Consider the following 17,667-nt stretch of genomic DNA (forward strand, 5'->3'; position numbering starts at 1 on the left):
GGACCGGCATGGCTACAGTGAGCCATATCGCTGGAAGATCTCCGGCGAGGCACGACACTATTGCCATGCCTGCCCTGACCTCAGCCACAGTGCGCGACACACTATGCCCACGACGCCGGCCTGTACAGCCCAAAGGCGGCGGGGCCGCCTGTCAGCGGGTGGGCCGAAGGCGGCCTGAGCGCCCCAAAGACGGCCCTGTGGGAGTCGGCCTCCCTGGAGTCGGCCGGCTCCTCCCCAGGGCCCCACGAGCCATTAACCAGATAGGATGGGGAATGGCGACAGTGACCGCCCGATAGACGGCGGGACTGTTGCCACGCCTCGATGGCCAAGCCTGCGTCATCAGGAGTGCCGCTATAGTACCAAGCCTGTCCGCGGGCCCGCCAGACGGCGGGCCCCAGAAGCCGGCAGGGAGGATGGTGGCCTGAGAGACAGACGGCTGGGACCCACGCCCAGCCGGATTACTATTGTACCCCCGAGGGGTAGGCCTATATAAACCCCCCGGGGCACCCATGCAAAGGGTTCGGACCTTGTTAGAGATAGACCAGATAGCATAGGAAGGAGAGAGCTAGCCTTGCCCTCTCCTGCCCCCCGATACAGCTCCAGGAGCACCATTGTAGTCACTTTGCCTTAGTGATCATGCGGAGACCCCGCAGAGCAGCAGTAGGGGTGTTATCTCCTAGGAGAGCCCTGAAGCTGGGTAAGTTCCGCCGGCGTGCATGTCTTCGCCTCATCCCGCTTCCAGGCACCGGCGACGTTCTACTCGCTCCCACCATGATAAGCCATCCTTTGGCATATGTCGCACCCAACCCCCGACAACTCGGCTTCACATGTAGATCCCGCCATGACGCTCTGCTTGCAGCTGCACCAGCTTACTGCTCCATCATTCAACATATACACGTATCCGGTTTGTGACTTAGAGTCATCCAGATCTGTGTCGAAGCTAGCATCGACGTAACCCTTTACGGTGAGCTCTTCGTCACCTCCATAAACGAGAAACATGTCCTTTGTCCTTTTCAGGTACTTCAGGATATTCTTGACCGTTGTCCAGTGTTCCTTGCCGGGATTACTTTGGTACCTTCCTACCAAACTTACGGCAAGGTTTACATCAGGTCTGGTACACAGCATGGCATACATAATAGATCCTATGGCTGAAGCATAGGGGATGACACTCATCTCTTCTTTATCTTTTGCCGTGGTCGGGCATTGAGCCGAGCTCAATCTCACACCTTGCAATACAGGCAAGAACCCCTTCTTGGACTGATCCATTTTGAACTTCTTCAAAATCTTATCAAGGTATGTGCTTTGTGAAAGACCTATGAGGCGTCTCGATCTATCCCTGTAGATCTTGATGCCTAATATGTAAGCAGCTTCTCCAAGGTCCTTCATTGAAAAACACTTATTCAAGTAGGCCTTAATGTTGTCCAAAAGTTTCATATCATTTCCCATCAAAAGTATGTCATCTACATATAATATGAGAAATGCTACAGAGCTCCCACTCACTTTCTTGTAAACGCAGGCTTCTCCATAAGTCTGCAAAAACCCAAACGCTTTGATCATCTCATCAAAGCGAATGTTCCAACTCCGAGATGCTTGCACCAGCCCATAAATGGATCGCTGGAGCTTGCATACCTTGTTAGCATTCTTTGGATCGACAAAACCCTCCGGCTGCATCATATACAGTTCTTCCTTAAGATGCCCGTTAAGGAATGCCGTTTTGTCGTCCATCTGCCATATCTCATAATCATAGTATGCGGCAATTGCTAACAAGATTCGGACGGACTTCAGCTTCGCTACGGGAGAGAATGTCTCATCGTAGTCAACCCCTTGAACTTGTCGACAACCCTTAGCGACAAGTCGAGCTTTATAGACGGTAATGTTACCATTCGCGTCCGTCTTCTTCTTAAAGATCCATTTGTTTTCTATCGCTCGCCGATCATCGGGCAAGTCTGTCAAAGTCCATACTTTGTTTTCATACATGGATTCTATCTCGGATTGCATGGCTTCAAGCCATTTGTTGGAATCTGGGCCCGCCATCGCTTCTTCATAGTTCGAAGGTTCACCGTTGTCTAACAACATGATTTCCAGGACAGGGTTGCCATACCACTCTGGTGTGGAACGTGTCCTTGTGGACCTACGAGGTTTTGTAGCAACTTGATTCGAAGTACTTTGATCATTATCATTAATTTCCTCTCCAGTTGGTGTAGGCACCACAGGAACATTTTCTTGAGCTGTACTACTTTCCGGTTCAAGAGGTAGTACTTCATCGAGTTCTACTTTCCTCCCACTTACTTCTTTCGAGAGAAACTCTTTTTCCAGAAAGGATCTGTTCTTGGCAACAAAGGTCTTGCCCTCGGATCTTAAGTAGAAGGTATACCCAATGGTTTCCTTAGGGTATCCTATGAAGACGCATTTTTCCGACTTGGGTTCGAGCTTTTCAGGTTGTAATTTCTTGACATAAGCATCGCATCCCCAAACTTTTAGAAACGACAGCTTAGGTTTCTTCCCAAACCATAATTCATACGGTGTCGTCTCAACGGATTTAGACGGTGCCCTATTTAAAGTGAATGTAGCTGTCTCTAGAGCGTATCCCCAAAATGATAGCGGTAAATCGGTAAGAGACATCATAGACCGCACGATATCCAATAGAGTGCGATTACGACGTTCGGACACACCGTTACACTGAGGTGTTCCAGGCGGCGTGAGTTGTGAAACGATTCCACATTTCCTTAAGTGTGTACCAAATTCGTGACTTAAGTATTCTCCTCCACGATCTGATCGTAGGAACTTTATATTTCGGTCACGTTGATTCTCTACCTCATTCTGTAATTCCTTGAACTTTTCAAAGGTCTCAGACTTGTGTTTCATCAAGTAGACATACCCATATCTACTCAAGTCATCAGTGAGAGTGAGAACATAGCGATATCCTCCGCGAGCCTCAACGCTCATTGGACCGCACACATCGGTCTGTATGATTTCCAATAACTTGGTTGCTCGCTCCATTGTTCCGGAGAACGGAGTCTTGGTCATTTTGCCCATGAGGCATGGTTCGCACGTGTCAAATGATTCGTAATCGAGAGACTCTAAAAGTCCATCAGCATGGAGCTTCTTCATGCGCTTGACACCAATGTGACCAAGGCGGCAGTGCCACAAGTATGTGGGACTATCGTTATCAACTTTACATCTTTTGGTATTCACACTATGAATATGTGTAACATTACGATCGAGATTCATTAAGACTAAACCGTTGACCATCGGGGCATGACCATAAAACATATCTCTCATATAAATAGAACAACCATTATTCTCGGATTTAAATGAGTAGCCATCTCATATCAAACGAGATCCAGATACAATGTTCATGCTCAAACTTGGCACTAAATAACAATTATTGAGGTTTAAAACTAATCCCGTAGGTAAATGTAGAGGTAGCGTGCCGACGGCGATCACATCGACCATGGAACCATTCCCGACGCGCATCGTCACCTCGTCATTCGCCAGTCTCCGCTTCTTCCGCAGCTCCTGCTGTAAGTTACAAATATGAGCAACGGCACCGGTATCAAATAACCAGGAGTTACTACGAGTACTGGTAAGGTACACATCAATTACATGTATATCAAATATACCTTTAGTGTTGCCGGCCTTCTTGTCCCCTAAGTATTTGGGGTAGTTCCGCTTCCAGTGACCCTTCCCCTTGCAATAAAAGCACTCAGTCTCAGGCTTGGGTCCATTCTTTGACTTCTTCCCAGTAGCTGGCTTACCGGGCACGGCAACATCTTTGCCGTCCTTCTTGAAGTTCTTCTGACCCTTGCCCTTTTTAAACTTAGTGGTCTTATTGACCATCAACACTTGATGTTCTTTCTTGATTTCAACCTCTGCTGACTTCAGCATGGAAAATACTTCAGGAATGGTCTTCACCATCCCCTGCATATTGTAGTTCAACACAAAGCTCTTGTAGCTCGGTGGGAGCGACTGAAGGATTCTGTCAATGACCGCCTCGTCCGGGAGGTTGATCTCCAGCTGGGACAGGCGGTTGTGCAACCCAGACATTTTGAGTATATGCTCACTGACAGAACTGTTTTCCTCCATCTTACAACTATAGAACTTGTCGGAGACTTCATATCTCTCGACCCGGGCATGAGCTTGAAAAACCATTTTCAGCTCTTCGAACATCTCATATGCTCCGTGCTTCTCAAAACTCTTTTGGAGCCTCGATTCTAAGCTGTAAAACATGCCGCACCTAGCATTCATCTAGGACATACGCTTTTGAGTAATCATCAGCACGTGACTGCCAAACGTTCATAACGTCTTGGTTCTCTGGGATGGGTGCTTCACCTAGCGGTTCATCTAGGACATATGCTTTCTTGGCTGCTATGAGGATGATCCTCAGGTTCCGGACCCAGTCCGAATAGTTGCTGCCATCATCTTTCAGCTTGGTTTTCTCTAGGAATGTGTTGAAGTTCATGTTGACATGAGCGTTGGCCATTTGATCTACAAGACATATTTTGCAAAAGTTTTAGACTAAGTTCATGATAATTAAGTTCATCTAATCAAATTATTGATGAACTCCCACTCAGATTTGACATCCCTCTAGTCATCTAAGTGTTACACGGTCCGAGTCGACTAGGCCGTGTCCGATCATCACGTGAGACGGACTAGTCATCATCGGTGAACATCTCCATGTTGATCGTATCTTCCATACGACTCATGTTCGACCTTTCGGTCTCTTGTGTTCTGAGGCCATGTATGTACATGCTAGGCTCGTCAAGTTAACCCTAACTGTTCTGCATGTGTAAATCTGTCTTACACCCGTTGTATGTGAACGTAAGGATCTATCACACCCGATCATCACGTGGTGCTTCGAAATGACGAACTTTAGCAACGGTGCATAGTTAGGGGGAACACTTTCTTGAAATTATTATAAGGGATCATCTTATTTACTACCGCCATTCTAAGTAAACAAGATGCATAAAACATAATAAACATCACATGCAATTATATAGTAGTGACATGATATGGCCAATATCATATAGCTCCTTCGATCTCCATCTTCGGGGCTCCATGATCATCTTCGTCACCGGCATGACACCATGATCTCCATCATCATGATCTCCATCATTGTGTCTTCATGAAGTTGTCACGCCAACGACTACTTCTACTTCTATGGCTAACGCGTTTAGCAATAAAGTAAAGTAATTTACATGGCGTTCTTCAATGACACGCAGGTCATACGAAAAATAAAGACAACTCCTATGGCTCCTGCCGGTTGTCATACTCATCGACATGCAAGTCGTGATTCCTATTACAAGAACATGATCTCATACATCACAATATATCATTCATCATTCATCACAACTTCTGGCCATATCACATCACATGACAATTGCTGCAAAAACAAGTTAGACGTCCTCTAATTGTTGTTGCATCTTTTACGTGGCTGCAATTGGGTTCTAGCAAGAACGTTTTCTTACCTACGAATAACCACAACGTGATTTTTGTCAACTTCTATTTACCCTTCATACAGACCCTTTTCGTCGAATCCGCTCCAACTAAAGTGGGAGAGACAGACACCCGCTAGCCACCTTATGCAACTAGTGCATGTCAGTCGGTGGAACCTGCCTCACGTAAGCGTATGTGTAAGGTCGGTCCAGGCCGCTTCATCCCACAATACCGCTGAAGCAAGAAAAGACTAGTAGCGGCAAGCAAGTTGACAAGATCTACGCCCACAACAAATTTGTGTTCTACTCGTGCAATAGAGAACTACGCATAAACCTAGCTCATGATGCCACTGTTGGGGAACGTTGCAAAAAATAACAATTTTCCTACGGTTTCACCAAGATCCATCTATGAGTTCATCTAAGCAATGAGTCATGGGAGAGAGATTGCATCTACATACCACTTGTAGATCGCGTGCGGAAGCGTTCAAGAGAACGGTGATGATGGAGTCGTACTCGCCGTGATTCAAATCACCGATGACCAAGTGCCGAACGGACAGCACCTCCGCGTTCAACACACGTACGGAGCGGATGACGTCTCCTCCTTCTTGATCCAGCAAGGGGGAAGGAGAGGTTGATGATGATCCAGCAGCACGACGGCGTGGTGGTGGATGCAGCAGAACTCCGGCAGGGCTTTGCCAAGCTGCTGCGGGAGGAGGACGAGGTGTAGCAGGGGGAGGGAGGCGCCAAGACACAGGGTGCGGCTGCCCTCCCCCTGCCCTCCTTTATATAGGCCCCCAGGGGGGGCGCCGGCCCTGGGAGATCCAATCTCCCAAGGGGGGCGGCGGCCAAGGGGGGTGGAGTGCCCCCCAAGGCAAGTGGGGACCCCCCCCCCCACCCTAGGGTTTCCAACCCTAGGCGCAGGGGGGCCAAGGGGGGGGGACGCACCAGCCCACTAGGGGCTGGTTCCCCTCCCACTTCAGCCCACGGGGCCCTCCGGGATAGGTGGCACCACCCGATGGACCCACGGGACCCTTCCGGTGGTCCCGGTACAATACCGGGTGACCCCGAAACTTTCCCGATGGCCGAAACAGCACTTCCTATATATAATTCTTTACCTCCGGACCATTCCGAAACTCCTCGTGACGTCCGGGATCTCATCCGGGACTCCGAACAACATTCGGTTTGCTGCATACTCATATTCATACAACCCTAGCGTCACCGAACCCTAAGTGTGTAGACCCTACGGGTTCGGGAGACATGCAGACATGACCGAGACGGCTCTCCGGTCAATAACCAACAGCGGGATCTGGATACCCATGTTGGCTCCCACATAGTCCTCGATGATTTCATCGGATGAACCACGATGTCGAGGATTCAAGCAACCCCGTATACTCTTCCCTTTGTCAGTCGGTATGTTACTTGCCCGAGACTCGATTGTCGGTATCCCAATACCTCGTTCAGTCTCGTTACCGGCAAGTCACTTTACTCGTACCGTAATGCATGATCCCGTGACCAGACACTTGATCACTTTGAGCTCATTATGATGATGCACTACCGAGTGGGCCTAGTGATACCTCTCCGTTATACGAAGTGACAAATCCCAGTCTCGATCCGTGTCAACCCAACAGACACTTTCGGAGATACCTGTAGTGCACCTTTATAGTCACCCAGTTACGTTGTGACGTTTGGTACACCCAAAGCACTCCTACGGTATCCGGGAGTTACACGATCTCATGGTCTAAGGAAGAGATACTTGACATTGGAAAAGCTCTAGCAAAACGAACTATACGATCTTGTGCTATGCTTAGGATTGGGTCTTGTCCATCACATCATTCTCCTAATGATGTGATCCCGTTATCAACGACATCTAATGTCCATAGTCAGGAAACCATGACTATCTGTGGATCAACGAGCTAGTCAACTAGAGGCTCACTAGGGACATATTATGGTCTATGTATTCACACGTGTATTACAATTTCCGGATAATACAATTATAGCATGAATAAAGACAATTATCATGAACAAGGAAGTATAATAATAATCATTTTATTATTGCTTCTAGGGCATATTTCCAACAGTTAATGTATATGTATTTATAACCTGAAAGATGGCAGTCTTTGGATTCAGCTCCCACGCACATAGTGCAGGGGTGTTTGCAAAAAAGCGCATTTTCACACTTAATCCAACGTCTTGGTCCTTTGAAGGAGGTGATAGCATAGCAAACTAGGCAACCGGACTATAATGCTTTATCACTTTCACTTAGCCATAGGAGCTCGATGGTGGGGCTACGATATAGCCCCTGGCGGCACCACACTTTCCGAACTCGGGGCGCGTGTGTGCCTGACCGGGAAGCGGTCCTTCGTCAAAGCGGAGGAATTATAAACATTCCGATAGTCGATCGAGTGGTTGACCAGTCTCTCGCTATATCATGACAGTCAGTTTTCGGCTTTCTCTACTGAGGTGCTCGCCCGGCCGAACCGGGGCACAATCGCAGTAGTTCTCCTGGTGCCGCGTTAGCCGACGATGCGGAATGTAAGGCAGCAAAACACAGGAGCCGGGCAAACCCAACATTTGACCAAAGACATGATTTGGAGCTGATGCATATAAGGCCTAACTCGAGACGCCGAACACTCCCTAAGGTATTCGGACTTTATGATAACGGGCAGAACAATGCCCTAAGCCCCTAGTGTCCAGGTACAAGCGAGAACTTCTGACGCGGCTGATGCCAAAACGCCAGCCTCCTCCTCGGTTATGGTAGGAAACCGGGGGATGAGTACCAACAAGAGACAGTAAGAAAGGTTTACGCAGGGTCTTAATCTGAAAAGAATCCTTGTAACGGGTCCCTGCTGCACGTCTGCGCCTGTGTCTCCGTTGTGCTGTATCCTGGACGGGTGTAGCACGTGTTTCATCTGTAAAAGAGAAGAACTTAGTTTGGAAAAAATATCATGCGAAAGATTTATTTAAAACAGAGTATGATTTGGAAAGATTGAGCCTTATTGGTTCTCATTGTTTATACGTGCAGCCCCTTGTAAAGAGGTATGCGGCTGGGAAGCCCCTTGTTTATTTATGTCTGACTCGCCTAACCGTGTCCGAGGTCTAAATGACCTGTTTTTAGGGGCTTTGATCAGCAAGGTTGGATTAATGTGCGGCTGTCAAGGCAGTCTCACGTTTTCCGTGGTCGAGGAACACTCGGAGTTTCCCTTTAATGGGATTATGCCGCGTGGACCGGGCATTTTGAGTGTAAGAGACGCGTAATGCGGTATTGCGTTAAAGCGGGCGAAAGCTTCGTGTCCCGGTAGTGCTTGATGGCCATTTTTGAATGGGGCGATATGGAAGATTAGCTTTTCACGACGGAAGTTGTCGGGTGAACCGAACACAAATTTTAGTAGTACAGAGCCTATACACTTGGCATAAGGGCCTGGCGTCACTCCTTTAAAGGAAGTGTTGCTATGGCGAATTTTGGTAGGGTCTATCCCCATTCTGCGGATGGTGTCCTGGTATAGCAGGTTTATATCGCTTCCGCACAATTTATCACATGAAGTGAGTTCACTGTTTTGACCTCTAGTGGGAAAGTCTTTTGTGCTCCGGTCTGCTGCTTGTGGGATTCGCCATCGTCTTCGCTTGGTGTGTCGAGCCCCTTGTGTTCGGTGTTAAGTCGACCGGACTGGTTGAAGACCCAACAATCTCTGTGGGTATGGTTTGCAGGCTTCCCGGGGGTACTGTGGATTTGACATATCCTATCCAAGATTTTGTTTAGGTTGGATAGCTCGTCACTGCTGTCCTTAAGGGGCATTGTTTTGTTATTCGGCCGAGAGCTTTTGAATCCGGCGTTGACCGTCGTGCTATTTGGGCCGCTTTCCTTATTCCTGCGCTGATCTTTTCTGCGTCGTGATTTCCCATTTCCATCCCTGACCTCGGATGTACTCGGGTCGCTGGTGCTGCATCTTGCTAGCCAGCTATCTTCCCCCGCGCAAAAGCGGGTCATGAGGCTTGTTAGTGCGGCCATTGTTCTTGGTTTTTCCTGGCCTAGGTGTTTGGCGAGCCATTCGTCTCGGACGTTATGTTTAAAAGCTGCTAAGGCTTCGGCGTCTGGACAGTCGACTATTTGGTTCTTTTTGGTGAGGAACCTATTCCAGAATTTGCGTGCTGACTCCCCAGGCTGTTGAGTTATGTGACTTAAATCGTCTGCGTCCGGAGGGCGGACATAAGTTCCTTGAAAATTTGCTTGAAACACATCCTCAAGCTCTTCCCAACTTCCAATGGTATTTTCTGGGAGGCTTTTGAGCCAATGCCGAGCTGGCCCTTTGAGCTTGAGGGGTAGGTATTTTATGGCATGGAGATCGTCTCCTCTAGCCATATGTATGTGTAGGATATAATCCTCAATCCAGACTCCGGGGTCTGTTGTTCCGTCATATGCCTCTATGTTTACGAGCTTGAATCCTGCTGGAAATTCATGATCCAGTACCTCGTCGGTGAAGCATAGTGGGTGTGCGGCGCCCCTGTATTTAGGTGTGTCGTTATCTTCGAACACTCGGCGGGTTGTGTTGCTTCCTGGAGCCTTCTTTTTTGGCCCATAGATGGACCTGACTGGTCCATCCTTTTTGCTAGGATCCTTATTTGGAAAGTGTGCCGGATTATGTGCGGTGCCGCTTGCCGCTCTTAGCCTGTTATCTGGTCGTCTATCCGGCCAGGCGGCCTCTTTCTTTTTTGACTGTGGGGGCTCTACGGCCTCCTCGTCAAATTCGGGCAACAGTTTGCGCTTCGGGTAGCTCTTTGCGTGGTGACTATCGCCGTATTTATCTGCAGTCTTGAGTACTTTGCTCCATATCATTCTGAGTATGTCTTCCGCCGTTTTGAGCTTCCGCTTTTGCTTCTTCAAACTCCTTGCTGTGGCGACGAGCCTTCTGTGAAGGTTCTTATGCTCCAGTGATGTGTCCGGCGTGAGATCGTCTGGACTATTGTTTTCGCCGGGAATAGGTTGCTCGTCCACTGGTTCGCCCTGCTCTACGGCTGGGTCCATATGGGTGCCGTTGTTATTGAGGCGGGACTTCGGGCGGCGCTTGCGTCGTCGTTTTTGCTGTTTTTCGGGGGAATTATCCTTCGCCGCGTCCCGTTGTTCCTCGTTATCGCTTCCTTTTGGTGTATCCACCATGTATACGTCGTGAGTTGAGGTGGCTTTCCAGTGCCCAGTAGGCGCTGGTTCTTGGTCGTCTCCAGCATCGTCGTCCATACCGTCGATGTCTTCGGAGTCGAAGTCTAGCATGTCGGTTAAATCATCGACAGTGGCTACTAAGTGGGTGGTGGGTGGGCCTTGAATTTCGTCGTCCGCATCCCAACCATCCTGACCGTAGTCCGGCCAGGGCTCTCCTGATAACGTGAGATGTTTTAGCAAACTCAGGACGTCGCCAAAAGGTGAGTGTTGAAAGATGTCTGCAGCAGTGAACTCCATGATCGAGGCGCGGGAGGTTCGGAGTCCGGCAAGGAGTCTGACACCTTGGAGTCACGAGCTTCAAAAGGGACAAAGTCAGTATTCGGCTCTATCGCCGTAGAGGTTGCAGCCCCCGAGGCGGTGCCTAACCACCCGTCCTCGATCTGCACCGCCGGCTCCGAATCGAGGGTCGGAGCGGACTCATGTGCGGCCTCTAGGGCACTGTCCGGCAGCAGAGCTAAATCATTCCCATCGTGACAGTGCGGCGCGCTCGGCTGTGGCTCGAATCCATTGAAGATCAAGTTTCCACGGATGTCAGCCGTGAAGTTAAGACTTCCAAATCTGACCTGACGGCCAGGGGTGTAGCTTTCGATCTGCTCCAGATGGCCGAACGAATTGGCCCGCAGTGCAAAGCCGCCGAATACAAAGATCTGTCCGGGAAGAAAAGTCTCACCTCGGACTGCGTCGTTGTTGATGATCGAAGGAGTCATCGAGCCTATCGGTGACGACACAGAGGAACTCTCAATGAAAGCACCAATATCGGTGTCAAAACCGGCGGATCTCGGGTAGGGGGTCCCGAACTGTGCGTCTAGGCGGATGGTAACAGGAGACAAGGGACACGATGTTTTACCCAGGTTCGGGCCCTCTTGATGGAGGTAAAACCCTACGTCCTGCTTGATTGATATTGATGATGTGGGTATTACAAGAGTAGATCTACCATGAGATCAAGGAGGCTAAACCCTAGAAGCTAGCCTATGGTATGATTGTTGTTCTGTCCTACGGACTAAAACCATCCGGTTTATATAGACACCGGAGAGGGCTATGGTTACACAGAGTCGGTTACAATGGTAGGAGATCTACATATCCGTATCGCCAAGCTTGCCTTCCACGCCAAGGAAAGTCCCATCCGGACACGGGACAAAGTCTTCAATCTTGTATCTTCATAGTCTTGGAGTCCGGCCGATGATGATAGTTCGGCTTCCGGACACCCCTAGTCCAGGACTCCCTCATCTACCACCACATCTCTCACGCCGCGAAGGCGATCTTGGGCTATGAGCCGACTGAATAGTATTCGCAGCGACGGATCGACTGTGAATCCTATTGCGTGACTGTGATACAGCTGAATTCTGATCTCCTGCTGCCCAGAGCAAATCCCTAATCTGCATCAAGCCTCTGCCAGCCTCTGATTGAGAGGGCTGAATCGACTCCGCTATACGGGCTACAATTGCTAGATTCTGAATTGGGGTTCGGTATACCTGAGTCGGCGGCGGAAAGAGTTGACGTCGACTGGAGTCTGGAACTCGTTGCCGTGCGCGCTCGTCGAGTGCTCACTGGAGGTTCTCCAACCGAGTGCACTCAGCCAAGTTGGCTAACCGCGCATCCTCCAAGGCACGAGCCTCTGGGGTTTCCCCTATGATGGGAGTATGCAGAGCATCCATATTCCGGCGGCGAAGCTCTTCTCTTTGCAGAGAAGTGAGTGGCTCGTGTTGATACTCCTCGTGGACCTGAGCGGGGTCGCCTCCGCCGTCCGCTCCGTCGGTGCGAGGGAAGCCGGGAGGACTACGAGGCCCATTGACCATCAGGACCTCCGCCGCTGGATCACTGCTGTCGCATTCGGATGCAGTCTCTATGGAGCCAGTCGGCAGATCAAACAGGCCGTAGAGAGATTCGTCGGGCTCGATTGCCGCGACTTGGGTGATGGCCGATTGGCAAGCCACTGCGTGTCTCAGCCACCGCTGAAGCCTCGACCGACCAGAACGCTTGCGCTGGCGGGAGACAGGGAGGGAGGACGACGCAGGAGTCGACCGATATGGGGCCGACTGTTGCCGCAGCAGGACGCCGCGGACACATGAGCGAAAGTGTGTTGCCCCGCGGACGGGGAGCGCGTCGATGTCGAGCGGAGCCTCCTGGAGCCAAGCGGAGTCATTGGCAATGAACGTGAGTGCGCCGAGACGGATCTCGCAGCCTTCGACCAGAACTCCGCCAGAAACCATGATGAAGGCGATCGGAATAATTGCAACTTCTCCAATAAGTCGCTAAGACACCGGCCCCACGGTGGGTGCCAACTGTCGTGGTACTAAGACTGATAGTAGAATAGGGGGTAGGTATGGAGAGGCAAGATCCTAGTTATGGAGTAGTTGTATACGCAAGTGATTTACGAGTTCAGGCCCTTCTCGGAGGAAGTAACAGCCCTACGTCTCGGAGCCCGGAGGTGATCAACTGGATTATATGCGTATGAGTTATAGGGGTGCGAACCCTTCTGCCAGTGGAGGGGGGTGGCTTATATAGAGGATGCCAAGACCCCAGCCAGCCCACGTAGCGGAGGGTTTAAAGTACATTAAGGCTTGGCGTTACTGGTAACGCCTTACATAAAGTGTCATCATGACCATAAATACTACTTAATTACAGACCGTTTGGATACAGAGTGGCACTCGAACTCCTGGTGGTCGAATGAGTCTTCATGGTCGAGTGTCTTCAAGTCCGTCGAGTGGAATCCCTCTAGGTCAACTGGAAGACGGTTTCTACTAAAGATGTCCTTGGGGAGGGTACCTTGGACAGGTTCATGACCCTACCCTAGGTACATGACTTCATCAGGCACTGCTGCTCTCCATGTGTATAGCTATTTCTTGAGTGCCACACTGCCCACATCACTATGATCATGATTGCCGCAGTCTCCTTCTTTATCATGTTATGGTCCAGTATATCCCGGGACCAAGTCCCTGGCTGGAGCCTCGGCATGTTTATGTCAAAGAAACGCTCAGCCGCCTCCCAGAAGCGTCTAGCATGGTCACACTCCATCAATGAATGAAACAGTGTTACATTATCATTGCCACACATTGGGCAGTTTGGTAGTTGCTTTATATGCCGACGCTTAAGTTCTCCATAGCTGGGTAGAAAACCCTTTAGCACTCGCCACCACAAATACCTTAATCTTGGGCAGAACATTAAGCTTCCACAGAGCTCGCCATGTTCCTTCATCGCCCGCCGATGAGCCCTCTGTCACTGCCATCTGCCACTTTTCTTCCATTGCATGCCTATACGCTGATCGTACAGTAAACAGGCCGGACTTCTCCCACGCCCATGCCCAGATATCTGCACCACCTGTCCTCGACCTTGGCATAGCCAAAATTGCATCCACATCAGGGGGTAAGAATACCGACCTGATCAGCTCAGTCCTCCATTGGTTTGTAACTGGATCAATCAAGTCTTAGACTAGCTATACGGAGTTTGGCTTCAGAGCTCCCATTGGTCTCATGGAGAAGCTTCCATCGATCCAATGATCGTGGCAAACCTCAGTCATGGTCCCGTCTCCCACTCGCCGAATAAGACCCGACTTGAGCATCTCCCTTCCTCTTATAATAGCCTTCCAAGTTTTTGATGCACTCGTCGGGCACCCGGCTGTAAGAAACTCCTTATTTGGGAAGTACCTTCCCTTTAACACACGAGCGCACCAGCTGTTTGGGTTCTCAAGTATTCTCCAAGCCTGTTTTGCTAGCATTGCGTCATTGAAAGTCTCAAGGTCTCGAAAACCAATCCCTCCTTTTGACTTTGCAATGCACATTTTCTCCCAAGATTGCCAATGCATTCCCTTTTTATCTAGTGAACCAGCCCACCAATATTTTGACATGTTCGCTGTCAATTTCTTGCACAAGCCTTTTGTGAGTTTAAAGCAACTCATAGAGAAGGCCGGTAGAGCTTGGAAAACAGATTTTAGGAGAACTTCTCTTGCAGCACAAGACATCTTCCTTTCACACCACCCTTGCACCTTTGCCCGCGACCGCTCATTGATATGTTCAAAGTTTTGCTCCGTGATTCTGCCTGCCGCAGTAGGGAGGCCAAGGTACTTCTCTGACATAGCCTCTTGATGTATCTGAAGAGCATTTTTAACACCCCTCTTAACAGAAGCCCCGCTGTTTGGACTAAAAAATACAAAGCTTTTCATCTTATTGGCACTCTGTCCCGAGCCCACACTATATTGTCCAAGAATCTCATTCAATCTTGTGTCACTTCTGGAATCAACCTTCATAAAAATCAAGCAATCATCTGCAAATAAGAGATGCAGAATCCATGGGGCAGTATTACTAACTCTGATGCCCCTATCAATCCATCCTCCATCATAGTTTTGCAACATACAGGAGAGGCCCTCCCCACATAGGAGAAACAAGTATGGCGAGGTGGGATCTCCCTGTCGAAATCCTCTGGAAGGCGATAAAGCCGGCAGTAGTTCACCATTTACCTTCACTTGAAAACTCACGGTGGTCACACAAGACATAACAAGTGATATCCAGCGTTCATGAAAACCAAGTTGATGCATTATTCCATGTAAACATGCCCATTCTACTCGGTCATATGCCTTGATCTTATCTATTTTGACCGTACACCATCCCTGCTTTCCCTTTTTCCTCCTCATGGAATGAACACACTCATAAGTGACTAGGATGTTGTCAGTAATAAGTCTTCCCGGAACGAAAGCACTTTGCTCCTCTGCAATTATCTCATCAAGAATCTCCCTTAACCGGTTAGCTAGCACCTTAGAACAAAGTTTGTAAAGAACATTGCACAAAGAAATTGGCCTATACTATGTGATATTTTGCGGGTTTCTCACCTTCGGTATAAGCACAACAACCGTACTGTTCACCTCATTCGGCATTTGTCCTTCATTTAGGAAATTGAGGACATCCAACGTAACATCTGGGCTAATCAACTCCCAATGTTTCTGGTAAAATCTAGCATGGAACCCATCACAACCGGGCGCCTTTGTAGGTCCCATAGCAAACAATGTAGCCTTCACTTCCTCCTCTTTGAACGGTCTAACAAGCCGTTCATTCATAGCATCTGTAATTTTATGTGGCACATGATGAAGAATTGCTTCAACTTCTGTATGCTCTTGAGCCATGTACAAATCAGTGTAAAACTGCTGCACTTCTGCATGTATTGCTTCCTTTGTCTCACATAGCGAACCATCCGCAGCTTGGAGACTGCGTATACGGCTCCTACTTTTGCGGGCTGCCGCTCGCGCCTGGAAAAAGCCCGTATTGCGGTCACTTGCCTTTAGCCAATCGGCCCTCGATCTCTGACGAGCCATGATTTCTTCTTTGTGTAGGAGATCAGAGAGATGTCGTACTAAGTCTCTTTCTCTTCCTGTCGGCCCCCTGAATAAGGAGTTCGATCGTTCTTTCTCATATTCCTTCCGAATCTTTTTGATCTTGCATTTTACATCCCCAAACTTCTTGGTTTTCCAGTCCGTTAGACGGATCTGCATTGCCGAAAGGGCCTCTCCTAGCCCTTGCAAACCATGCGACCCCGCTCCCTGGGTCCAACCCTGGGCTACTGTATCATTATACGTTTCATCCAACTGCCAGGCCTCCTCATATATGAACCTACGTCTCCCTCCCCCTTCCCCTTGTGGTGATACCATCATTTGCAATGCCAGCATACAATGATCTGATTTTGGGGAGGGAACATTCTTAACAAAAGATGCAGCATACAAACCCATCATTGCCGGATTCACTAGGAATCTGTCCAGCCGAACCTTAACATTGCAGTCGCCTTGCTGCATATTATCCCACGTAAATGGGACACCCTGGAAACCCAGGTCTTGTAATTCACAGTCATCAAGACACTGACGAAAACCATCCATTTGCCACTCTGGGCGATCATGAGCTCCAAAATACTCAGAATTGTCTGTGATTTCATTAAAGTCACCACCACAAATCCACGGTACATTATGCTGAGATTTGAGCCATCTCAACAGGTTCCAGCTTTCGACGCGTTCACTTCTTCTAGCCTTAGCATAGAAGCCCATGAACCGCCAAACCTTATTATCACTCCCGATATTCTTAACCATTACATCAATATGTTGATTCGAGTAAGTATTGAGGGTTACATCCACTTCTTTTGACCAGAACAAAGCTAAACCTCTGCTAAGCCCATCACTACTCACTGGGTAGCACCCTTCAAAACCAAGCCTGGCCGTCAACTCGCTTACACGCTTCCCCTCGATCTTCGTCTCACACAAGAAGACCAAGGCGGGACCTTCCATCTTCACGAGATCGTGAAGTTCTCGAACTGTCTACGGGTTCCCAAGCCCGTGACAGTTCCAAGATAAGCATCTCATTGCGGCCCGCGGGGCTAATTATCAGCCTTCGCGAGAACTTTTGCAGCCTCTTCCTCTTACTTCTTTTTCTTGGAATCACGGCTATCTTCTCTTGAGTCCGACGACTCGTGCCCCTCACTCTGCCTCTTCCTTAACACCGTCTCAGAATCTTGCAGAAGCAACTTATTGTGTTCTCCACTATGCGCAGTCGCGCTGTTCATATCAACACGCCGATATACACCATTGTGGCCACGTCCCGTGCGCCCATCCCTTCCATTCGATCCTCTGCCTCTAGCATTAAATTGGTAGATCGCATTCCTCACCTTGCCCCTTCCTGTCTTCTCTGGTGAATTCACCACCTCACCCGGTTCAACTTCATCTTGCATATCTTTTGGCGCATTGTGCCTCCCTTCATCTCCGGTGGCCTCGTATTTATAGGTTGGTGCACTGCCCCAACTCTTGTTCTTATTTGCCAAAAACCTCAAGGCCTCACTGTATGGGGGCCTCCCATATTCATCTCTCCCTGCCGGAGTAGGGCATACTAACTCTACATGCCCCAGTTTACCACAAGAAAAGCAAAAATAGGGCAAGTTCTCATATTGGATGTCAAAAAACTCAGTCTCCTTCTTCTTGGCTTTCTCCAGTTGCACCCAACGCATTAGAGGCTCATCCACCTTAATCCACACTCTGAATCTGAGACAATCACC

This window comes from Triticum dicoccoides, chromosome 1B, assembly GCF_002162155.2.
Source record: "Triticum dicoccoides isolate Atlit2015 ecotype Zavitan chromosome 1B, WEW_v2.0, whole genome shotgun sequence".
Taxonomy (NCBI): Eukaryota; Viridiplantae; Streptophyta; class Magnoliopsida; order Poales; family Poaceae; genus Triticum; species Triticum dicoccoides.